This window comes from Megalopta genalis, chromosome 5, assembly GCF_051020955.1.
Source record: "Megalopta genalis isolate 19385.01 chromosome 5, iyMegGena1_principal, whole genome shotgun sequence".
Taxonomy (NCBI): Eukaryota; Metazoa; Arthropoda; class Insecta; order Hymenoptera; family Halictidae; genus Megalopta; species Megalopta genalis.
In genome coordinates this window covers 2,719,839-2,732,651 of record NC_135017.1, presented here as the reverse complement: position 1 = coordinate 2,732,651, position 12,813 = coordinate 2,719,839, and positions in this window count along the sequence as shown.

The following is a 12,813-nucleotide window of genomic DNA, read 5'->3' as shown; positions in this document are numbered from 1 at the left end:
CTCTTCCCAAGTTGTCTATTTTTGTTTCCAAGCTGAGGGACAATTATTAGGAAGAATTTACTGCATACGTACAAAATGTTTTCGAGCCGCGGGGCTCGAAAAATTGTATCCCCTCTTCTCAAGTTGTCCATTTCTATCTCCAAGCTGAAGGAGAACTGGAAAGAATTTACTGTAATCAGCTTGATATGTTTTATCTTTCGATTTCTCTTCTGCGAAACCGCATTCTCAGTCGCAGCCAAGTACGTGACGCCTTGACAGAAGTGTGCAGCGACAAAAAATGATTATTAATCCGACAAACGTGTTGAATTCGTTATTAGCAACATTCGATACAATGTATTGTAATTTCTCTCAGAAATGTTCAGAAGTCAAAAGTGAAACCGGCAGATCTGAGAATACTAAGTCGCGATTCTTCGAGCTTCGCGGCTCGTTTTTATAGAAACTCGGGCCAGTCGGCCAAGAAAGGCAGCGACCGGCATGCCGGTATATGTTAATACGAATACATAAAATTCGAAATAATAATTCGAAGCCAATTCGGGGGCTATATGCCACGATTCGAAGGCAATTCAGAGGTCATAGGATACGATTCGAAGATAATTCAGAGGTCATATGATACGATTCGAAGATAATTCGGAGGCCACATGATACGATTCGAAGGAAATTCGGAGGCCGCAATATCACGATTCTACAGTCACTTATCTAGTACCTACTACGTGCTTTATAGCTTTGCGGTTTTTCTTACCCGACTCACACCCCAAACAGACAATTTTGTGTCATCCTCCAGGAATGCGTGTCACGTGCCGCATTACACGCTTGACCGACTCCGTCGACCCTTAACATCGACGTAACAATAAATTACATGGGCGTAGGACTGGCACAGGGAAGTTCACAGCAACCCGAAATTTGGCATTTCCGGGAGAAATTACTGTACTTGATGGAAGAGAAGAGGAATATAACCTTGACATAACAAGGGAAAAAATTCAGTTGGTGTAGTCTATAGGGAAAAGTTAGCTTGATAGCACATTTGAATCTAATGCAGTGAAGAAATTTCGGGAGAGTTTTCTTTGGATTTTTCTGGATCAATTGAACCCTTTGCACTCGAATGGCGACTCTGCGGCGCCACTAGAAATTGGTATACTATTTTTCAAAATCATTCTAAAAGCATCAAACTCGTTTATATTTAAAAAAAGCTATTAAAATTCCATTGTACTTGCCAATAGGCTCAATTTCATATGCACAAATCGCAATAAATTATATAAAATAGAAATACTGTAGATCAGAAATCATGTTTTGGATTTCGAATTCAAATAGCTTCGACTGCAAAGGGTTAAAGAGTGTGAAATTGAAGCTGCCGATGAAAATGATAACGGTGACAATTGGTCCGAGTGAACATATGTTGGCGTTTGTTCACAGCCGGATAAAGATGTTGATGTTGACTATGAGCAGGGAGCATTTTGGAATAGTGCGGAAAAAAGACGTAAGCTTAAAGACAGTTCAGCATAATTTCAAACTTGTTTCATCCGAACAGCAATTACGTCGATGGGCTAAAAAGTTCGAAATAGGTGGAACCAAACGAGAAAAATTCGCAGGAATTTCTGAGTACGTAATACAAAATTTCAGGAAAGCATTTGATGCCGGTTATATCTCGCACGACAGAGATATCCGACGATGGACTTTGAAGTCATATGCGGAACAGAGTAATAATAATAATAGTATGGTTACCAGAACATGGCTATATATAATTTTAAAAAATCTCAGCTCCTCGGAATGTAACTAAATTTGTTACACGAAAAGCAATAGAAGACGATTATAAGGTTTTAAAGACTATAGCTGCAGACTTCGTTAATATGGCAAGGATCGCAACATATGGATAAAAAAATATATGCAATTCGGACCAGAGTGGATTTCAATTAGAAATACAAGGATGTATCAAATAATTCCCGAAAAACATTTTTAAAACTTTATTTATTGAACATTAATAGATTATTTTTCTACATAGGCACCATCTAATTTAAGATACTTCTCCACGCGATGTCGCCATCTTCCTAACCCGTTTTTATAAAAAGTTGGTGATTGAAACCACAATAAAACGGCGCGTTTCACTTCAGATATTGATTCCCAGCGGACTCCTTTCAAGCTTTCTCTTAACTTTGGAAATAAGAAAAAGTCCGACAGAGCTAAATCGGGGCTATACACGGTGCACGTAGAAGCAATTTCCATCGAAATTTCCTCAAAACAGCTCTTGAAACAGTCAACGAATGTGCTGAGACATTGTCATGGTGAAAAAGATCACGATTCTCCAATTTTCCAGGTCGTTTTTTCTTAAGTGCTTCATGATGTTTTCTTAAAACATCTATATGAGATGTCCCGGTAATAGTTCTTTCGTCTTCCGTGAAATTACGCCTTCACTGCCCGAAAAAAACTGGCGTTAAAATCTTTTTAACCGACTTCTCGGTGCGAAATTTGATTGGTCCACGTGAACTTCTTAATGACCACTGTTTTGATTGAATTTTGCTCTCTGGGTAATATTGGTAAACCGATGTTTCGTCACCGGACACTAATCGAGAAGGAAAATCTTCAGAATCTACATCAAAACGGTTTAAAAAGCTAAGAGCATTGTCTACTCGCGCGGTCACGTGCTCTGCGTGCAACGCTTTCGGTACCCAACGTGCAGAAAGCTTGCTCAGTCTCAGGCTACCAGTTACAACAGTTGTTTGAACTGATCCATAGGAGATGTGCACTCGTGCGGCTATTTCATGGAGCAACACGCGTCCATCTTGCTTTACAATTTCTTGCTCCGCGAGCACATTTTCGTCGGTGACCGAAATTGCAGGCTTTCCGCTGCGATCATCGTCTTCAAGCGATTCTCTATCTTCCTTGAATCGTTTCATCCATTTATAAACAGCAGGTTTCTTCGGCGCATTTGTCCCATAAACTTTCTCCAAATTTTGAACAATGTCTGCAGATTTCCATTCAAATTTTCTAAGAAACTCTACAACAGTGCGGACTTGAAATTTAAAATCTACCATGTCGCGACAACAAAGAAAAGTTGAAGTTCTGTTAACGCAATTGTAAACAAACAAAACAAGATTTTCTAGCCTACTAAGATAGCAAGCAAGTGTACGCTTGAAAAAAATGTAGGTTTGGTTTTGCAATTATAACCGGTAGCGTAGTCAAAAATTCTTTCCAGGTATTATTTGATATACCCTTGCGCATTCTGGGGGAACCTTACAACTGAATTTTTTCCCTTGTTGTGGGAGTTTCCATCAATTATAGTAAATTCTGCCTAATTGGCGCTCAGCTTGGAAATAAAAATTTGGAAAAAATTTGGAAAAAATTTGGAAAAAATTGCGGCTCGTTTTCATAGTTGTTGATGATCGGTGACTATAAAAACGAGCCGCAAGGCTCAAATAATTGTATCCCCTCTTCTCAAATTGTCCATTTTTTTGTTTTCAAGCTGAGCGTCAATTAGAGAGAATTTACTGAACATTGCATCGAATGTTGCTAATAACAAATTCAACACGTTTATTGGATTACTAATCATTTTTTATCGCTGCATTAGCGGTATCGCTTCTGTTAATAAATAATGTATCCAAAAATCCACTAATTTGTTATCGCTCAACAATTTGTTAGAATAAAATCTATGATTTCTTAAAGATTATACGAACTCTTAGCAGGTATTAACTCTTTCAAATGTGCATCGGAACGATCAAGGGTGGTTTACCCCGTGTCAGAGGTAACTGACAGCAAGAACAGTGTCCGCCCACTCAGATACGCTGTAAATTAAGTTTATAACGAGTTTGATAAGAATCCTTCAGCCAACTTCAAGCGATTTTTTGTATTCTATCTTATCAACTTCGAGGGGTGGTTTCTTCTCGAAAATATGAAATTGGGCCGATATAAAAAAACGATACTTATCCCTTATTTTTTAGTCCTCTATAAGGCATCTAAAAACCAAAGAAATCGGCAGCGGACACCTAAAAACCCTCCCTTGTCAGAGCAAACGCAGCACCGAAGATGTTCCCTCGAAGATGTTGCAAATTGAAACGTTTCCAAAATCATACAAAAATTTTGTTCGCGCATAAATCGGCCACAGATTTGAAGATCGAAGCGTCCCCTTTACAGTGACCCCTCGAAACTTCGTGTACGATTTTTTCTAGTCCTTTCATGAAACAGGAACAAAGAACAGGTTCGGTCGTACAGAGCTCTCACGAAACTTGTGTTAGTGTAAAGTTGGCAATACACCTTTCATTCGAAGCTCAACAGGGTGACTGGCAAAACTCGTACATCCAAGTTTAAGAAGAGATTGAAAGGAGGCTTGAAGGGAGGCTTCAATCTTGAAATCTGCGTTAAGATCAGTCTGGAAAAAAATGGTCCAGCGTATTTGCAGCTGTGCCAATCCGTAATATTTTCCAGAATGAGCATGTCTTCAGTTTCCCATCTGTCACATTATGGAAAAACATGTTGCAGAAAAATGAACGATGCACAGTGTAAGTAGAAGCTTCAGGCTTCAAAATAAGTGGAGAAATCGAATCGGAAATCGAAAATCGGTAATACAATATACGAATACTTTTTACACTGGCTGTGGTTACAAAGTTGCAAAGTTGCAAACGTGGTAATTGTTTAAAGAAACTCTTATCGATTATAAACGAAAATATATATTCGATTATAATATACGGGAAAATAGAAGTAACTAAAGAAAAACTTTCCGGTACTAATCTCGCACGTGCTCCCTCGCTATGGAATGCACACATAACCTCACTCTCTACATATTCCGCGCGCACTCTTACCTATCTCACATCCACGCCTTCGTTACAAACAAACGCCGACAATCTTCCACCTAATATTCATTTCATTCTCCAAACCGTAATGCCTTTTACAGTAAATTCCCCCTAATTGACCCTCGACTTATGCACAAAGATGGACAATTTCGGAAGAGGAGAACCTTGACATAACCTTGCGACTCGTTTTTATAGTTACCGATTGTCAACAATTGTGAGAACTAGCCGCTCAGATAATCGTACCTTCTCCTCTTAAATTGTCCATTTTTGTTTTCAAGCAGAGGGTCAATTAGGGAGAATTTACTGTATCTCGAAAAAGCAGGATCCTAAATCTGTAGGATTGCATCAATTTTAAACGCGAGAGACATCTTCACAGAATGAGCTAGCGAATGCGCTCCGGAAGAGAGAGAGAGAGAGAGAGAGAGAGAGAGGAAGAGGAGAGGAAAGTGAGAATGAGAGAAGGAAAGGAAACGAAGCAGGTGGCGTTCGCGGGCAATCGCGCCGGCTTGTTTTAATAATAGTGTAAATTCGATCTTAGCTCCGTGCCAAAGATGGTAGAGTGGAATGTACATAGTGCTGAAAGAACGTGTTAACCAAAGAGTGGTTCCGTGCTCACCGATTAGAAGCGGACAAACGGCGATAGTCCGCGTTTAAGCGGCACGAGGCGATAAGCTTCAGGTTTCTATCGGCGGAAAAGTTTCTTCGGCCGATTTTGCAATGCATTTCGCGAGGCTCGGGACACGAGAACGCGCGAGAGAGATTAAGACTCTAAACGGGGGAGAGAGAGCGAGAGAGAGAGAGAGAGAAAGAGAGAGAGAGAGAGTGTTCGAATGAACAAGAAAGGGAGAGAAAGATAGCAAGAAAGGAGGAGAGAGAAAGAAACAAAGATGGCGAAAGGTTAGAGAAACGAGCGTAGTAATTATCGTTATTTTTTTATTCGGCTAAACGGCGCGCGATTTATTTAATAACGCCTAACGGAATCTAGTCTTATTTATACTCTTTGTTAAATCAAAAACCGTGTTCTTCTTTTTATTATTATTATTATTATTATTAATATTATTATTATTATTACAATTATTATTACAATTATTATTACTTCTATTATTATTACTATTATTATTATTATTATTATTACTACTATTATTATTATTATTATCGTCAGCGTATTCTGCATAGCCATCTATTTATGCGCGCCGGTAGAGGCGCCCGAGCTACAGTCTGCTACAAAAGTGCTTCGGAAGCTGGCTTGTCAACGTATTTGTTTTAACAATTCTGGATCTGAACTTCTTTTTTTGTTGCTGTTAGAAATATTCTCGACGGCCGTCGCATTCGCGTATTCGAAAACATAAATAAATCGGAAACACGAAACGTCACTGACAAAATTTACTATGCAATCGGCGCGAATGAAATTTAAACAAACTTTGTCGCAACTAGACTGCGGATTTTATGCATTTATAACGAACGCTTGCAGCAAAAGAATTGAACACAGTGAAATCATTAAAAGAATTTCTAACATTATACATCTTTATGCCGTATCGATTATTATCGCTATCGTTGCGTCAAATTTCATTGCATCGATGGCAACTGTTAGCACATCTTCGTACGATCGTGTTTTCGGTTCACTTGTGTCTTGCAAGACGATAAACGAACGTGTACAATTTTTCGGAATCTATTTCATTTTCTGATGAACGGTCGAAGCTTTTGTGACCGACTGTACGCGAGGTTGAATCGGGAAGAAAACTCGCGTTGGCGATGCGACGAAACCGAGATTACGTAGCGAAACGGGCGACACGTTTCGTCGACTTTGGCACATTTAGGCGAGTGTTGGTAGCATGAGTGAAACGATCTGAGTACCTGAGATTCGCTGCGCGTTCTTTTACAGAACGTTTGCAGCTTTCCCTCCTTAACGTCGCGTTTCTACCTACCTCCCACTTGGGTGCTCCGTGCGTTCTGCTTCTCTGTGACGTCGCTGAGGCGTCGGTCAGCGGGACGAGAGGGGGAGGGGGGAGCGGCGTGAGATCGCCAGCGATGTGCTGCGATCGCGAGAACCGTGCGACGGTAAGGAGGGAAAACTGTGTTTGTCGATTTCTCGTGTTTAAAACATTTTCAGTCGGGTTTCGGTGCGTTGTCGAGGTTATTTTAGCGGATTGTAGAAAATGTACCGATGTTAGTGACAATGTTATTGCGAATGTTGCGTTATGGTGAATGGATGGTCGATGAGAGTGCGATAGTAACCGTCCTACGTCTGTGTCGTTAACATCCCGTGCAGCGACACGCGAAACAATTTTGTACGTATCGTCGAATTGTACATTGCTCGATTCTAATAGTCTGTAATAATAAAAAGGTAATTGTTACTGATAAATCTTGTCATTTCTTTATTACGCCGTTGTGGAAGGAGATAGCAGGTAAGAGAAACATCATGATTACATGAAAAAGGTGGCTGAAATTTTTCAACTGTGTATTTATTCATCGAAATTGATTTTATCGTCTTCGAAATAGGCTTCGTCTGAGGCGATGCATATAAAGGGTGTCCCAGAATTATATTACTCCGGGAAATGAAGGGTTCCTGAGGTCATCTAAAGTAACTTTTTCCTTAGCAAAAATACAATCCGAGCCTTTATTTACGAGTTATTAACGAAAAACAGCGACCAATGAGAGGCCAGCTAGGCTGGCGCGAGGCGGTAAAACCAACGAGTGCACGAAGCCCGGTTCTGCTCATTGGTTCGGCCATCTCGCGTTAGTTGAGTTCGTCTCTCATTGGTCAGCGTATTTCGTTAATAAGTTGTAAACAAAGCCGCGGATTGCATTTTCGCTAAGGAAAAAGTTACTTTAAATAATCTCAGGAACCTCCCGTTTCCGAATTGCGAGACATTTTTGGGACACCCTGTATAACCGAATCTATATATCAAATTAAATTTTGCGTCGCATGCAATAGTTATACTTTTAACAGTTCTTAGAAAAATATAAACAAAGTTGGTAATGTTAAAATTATTTTGAAACGAGATATGACAATTTTTTATGATTCCTTAGAATATCCACTCGACTGCAAATGGTACAAAGGGCAATTATGGCACACTTTTTAAAAATAGTAGAATTATAATATACTTTATTAATAATATAAATGGAATAAATTTTGTTAATCATATAATTATGATGCATATAAAAAAAAAATTGTGTTCAATCGATTTTTATAAGTCAAATTTTCCCGAAGCCATGTGAACGTGTGAGTCCGGTCATTGAAGTAACAATAATCTCCCTAATAAAACCGGACAATTTTTGTATCTTGTACGTCACCATTTACTCTCACACCTGGATTTCGATTTCAGAAGTTCTGGCTAGAAGTTCCGGTTTTGAGGAAACATACAAATTCACTAATAAATAATGTATTTACTTTTTTCGTTTCTAATTAATTTGTTGTTAAATTTATTCTGCTTCAAGGTTGTCCACTCAAATTTAATATATTTCAATAAATTTTTCATAGTTGTTAACGCTCTTGGGTAAGTTGTTAGTAAGAAATAAATGTTACTTTCTAATGAGATATTTTATTCTCTGATGAAATAAAACACAATTTTATCAATAAAGTTAGTTCATTAACTTCGGATTAACAGAAGTGCATATATATTTTTGAAAGAAAGAAAAATATACTATCTTTGGCACAAACATTAATGTAGTAAAATGAAAATAATAATCTAATATTATGACAATTTAGGAACAACTTTACTTAAACCTAACAAAGACAACTTTTTAAACGAAAAAAATTAGATATCGTCAAACGACTCGTCAGAATCACTGTTCGGACATATACAGGGTGTCCCAAAAATGTCTTACAATCTGGAAATAGAGGATTCCTGAGGTTATTTAAAGTAACTTTTTCCTTAGCGAAAATGCAATCTACGGTTTCGTTTACGAGTTATTAACAAAAAAGACTGATCAATGAGACGCGAGCTCGCCTAGTGCCGAGTCAATCAGCAAAACTGATTCGGTCGCTCTGCGTCAGCCGAGCTCAATGGTCAGCATTTTTCATCAATAACTCGCAAACAAAGCTGAGAATTCCATTTTCGCTTAGGAAAAAATTCCTTCAAATGTCCTCAGATATTTCATTTCAGGATGTTAATATAATTATGGAACACCCTGTATACGAAATCTGCATCACGAGTCTGACATGTTAAAACGCAAGTGGTTAACCCTTTGCCGTACCTTAACGAGACAGGCAGATAGTGAAGATTTCTAGTAACAAGCTGTTAAGTATGAATGTTGTTCCGTTCCTTTAAATCAAATTCAAATTCTGTTCCCTTGTTATCAATATTTATACAATATATATATTGTATAATTTACTGTACAACGATTAGAACATTTTTTTATTGCAATAATTTCTTCAAAACATATATATATATATATATTCTATAAATATTGATAACAAGGGAACAGGATTTGAATTTGATTTATATATTATATAATTTATTATTATAATTTATTTATATATATATATTATATATATAAATAAAATAATAAAAAATTAATATATATGTATATATATATATATGTTTTGAAGAAATTAGTGCAATAAAAAAATGTTCTAATCGTTGTACAGTAAATTATACAATATATATATTGTATAAATATTGATAACAGTAAATTCTCCCTAATTGGCGCACAGCTTAGAAACAAAAATGGACAATTTGGGAAGAGGAGGTACGATTAATCGAGCCTTGCGGCTCGTTTTCATAGATGTTGACAATCGGTGACTGTAAAAACGAGCTGCAAGGCTCGCGAATAATCGTATCTTTTCTTCCCAAATTGTGCATTTTTGTGTACAAGCTGAGCGTCAGTTAGGGAGAATTTACTGTAATTGTAAAAAAAAATGGTATGGAAAGGGGTTAACGAATCTGCTTGTCGATTTAATTATCACCTAAAAGCAACCGTATTTTTGGAAGCTTTGAAAATTTTCCAGTTTACATACGAAAAAGGGGAAACAGTTTTTCACCGTACTGAATTTCAAAAATTGAAATTCGTCCATCACAAATGGCGCGTTCTCCGATCACCGTGCAGAAGAAAAGTCATTCGTCGATGAAAAAAAAAGAAGAACGATGCTTTAGGAAACAAACGAACCCGGCGGTTTGAAAATATGGCGAGGATGCGCTTCTTCGTCGGCGAGGCAGCACGGTGTAGGGTTTGATAGCCACGTCGCCGTCGACTCGCGATAAAAAGTGTTCAAGGTGAGCCGGAGAGACGTATGAATGGGCGTATGCATGAATGGCTGGCTGCACGCATTGAACAGAGACCGATTGGCTGGGAGGAGTGCGTGCGCGCACACGCATACAAACACGCGCGCACCGAACCCTTTTCTTTGAGCTCCTGCGCGCGCGCGCGCGTGTGTGTGCCGCGTCCACGTACTCGAGCATAGTTACCTGTCAGGTAGAGGCTACATAGTAGCCGCGGTGCGCGCGGATTCTTGGCCCTCCAGGTGCATCAATGAAACATCCGGCGAACGTTTAATTAGCCATCCATGGGAACTCCTTTTTCATCGCTCTAATAATGTCTGTATACATTAAATATTCTATGCGCCGGCCGCTGCGCCGTATATAGGATATTCGAAGAACGACGGTTCCGCACATCGCCTCGCTAATTGTGGACAATGGGACGCGATCTCGTTACGATTTTGCCCCGGCATGCACCGTTCTTTTATTTCGGAACAGGTTCAATGTCATACATAGTGGTCATCAAAATCATGCAGAAGCGGAACGATTTGTTTATCGATGTATTTGTCCAGTTGAAAGGATGGAATTTATTATTTTTGTGGACGAAACTTGAAAATTATAATATATGATTATTAAAAATAATTATTATTTAACTGTTAAAAATAATTATTATTTAATGAATAAAAAAAATTATTATTTAACTATCAAAAATAATTTTCATTTAATTATTAAAAATAATATATATATATATATATATATATATATATATATATATATATATATCTGATATATATGATATAACATAATTATTTTTAATAATTAAATGAAAATTATTTTTGATAGTTAAATAATAATTTTTTTTAAATATTTAATTATCAAAAATTTATGTTTCATATATTTATGATATATATATATATACATTTTTTATAAATATTTACATTTTGAAGGAATTTATAAACTGTTAAAATTAATTGTTAAATTAATAATCAAATGCGAATCATTACAATTAAATAATTTGGTGGCTTACTATCCTTATTTGAGGAACTAGTAATTAATTGATAATCCACAATAAGATTAACTTATATTAAATTTATGCATCGTTGTTTTTAAGCATTATAGTAGAATTCATTTCTTTTTTACATATTATTTTTTTAATTTATTTTTGTAGATCAAATTTATTAGTTTTATGAACAGATCTCATCATCTTCGTGAAGTAAATTGATTACAGCAACACATAGAATTTATTATTTTATGTGAACAGAATTTAGTATTTTTGTGGACGAGTTGGTGTCATTCAAAGCAGTAGACAAGTTAACACTAGAACTATCAAATTAATTACAATGACATCTTATTTGAACATTTTTTTTTATTTTTTTTGTTATTTCAAGCTGAAGCTTGAAAGTTCCTTACATGAAAGGGATGTGACAATTTTGTATGTTACTGCATTTAACAGTACTTTATATTACTTTATTTATCATTTATTATTCACAAATTAAATTTTTTGGCTTACACAATTTCTGTTTTCAGCGGCTCATATATTAAAACACGAATGATGCAGAGTTTAAACAAATAATTATTTCATTATTATATATCAGTATTTATATAAAAATTATTGATAATTATTATAAAACAACATACATTAGTCATGTCTAGGGACTCGATGGTTCTAGTGTTAACAGTTTTTACGAATGTATTAAAAAATGTTTCAGCCTGTTGAAAATAGAGAGTTCCTGTTATGTTTTCTTTTCATCGAACTGATGTAAGAATTTTATTTATACATAAAAATCCGCAATCTATTAATTTGCACAGCCTGATGTACTTAATAGATCCTAATCAAAATTAACTTTCAAGTATGATAAAAATAATTTTGGGATACATGTACATACTTTCGTATATCGTGGCAGTCAAAGTGGTAATTAATCGCAATATAAATTACAATATTAATACCACGGTCTAATTCATTTTTGATATAGCTTGTTTACAATAATAACTCCTTGTTATGGGTTGTACGTTTGACGTGTGAATTTTTTCGTTAACTAGAAAATTTTTAATTTTGAAAATAGAATTAATATACCATAAACTTTTGCTGATATAATAACAATTTTTGTAATTATACATGGGGGCCTATTAAGAGCAATTTTGTTTTAAATGTATACTGTGTTCTGATAATATTTATTCTGCTGTTTATATAAAATTAGGATTTAAGTTATCATTTGAGTGACATCAAATATGTGTAATTATTCTCTATTTTTATTTGAAAAATTGCTGAAGATTGACCTATGAATTTTGTGATCCATGTCAACGTTACTGTTTCAAATTAATAATACTATAATATGGTTATATATAGTTAATACAATATAATGTAATATAATATAATATAATATAATATAATATAATATAATATAATATAATATAATATAATATAATATAATATAATATAATATAATATAATATAATATAATATAATATAATATAATATAATATAATATAATATAATATAATATAATATAATATAATATAATATAATATAATATAATATAATATAATATAATATAATATAATATAATATAATATAATATAATATAATATAATATAATATAATATGATACAAATATAATATAATATAATGCGAATATAATATAATATAGCGCGAATGTATTGCAAATGTAATGCAAATGTTATGCGAATGTAATGTGCATGTAATTTAATGTTTACTAATAGATAATGTTTTAATAACTTTAATTAATTGAACGATCGAATTTACCACATTTTATTAACTCTGACACTACAAAAATTTTTATTCGTTTCTCTGTAACTTTGTTCATACGAAACTACAA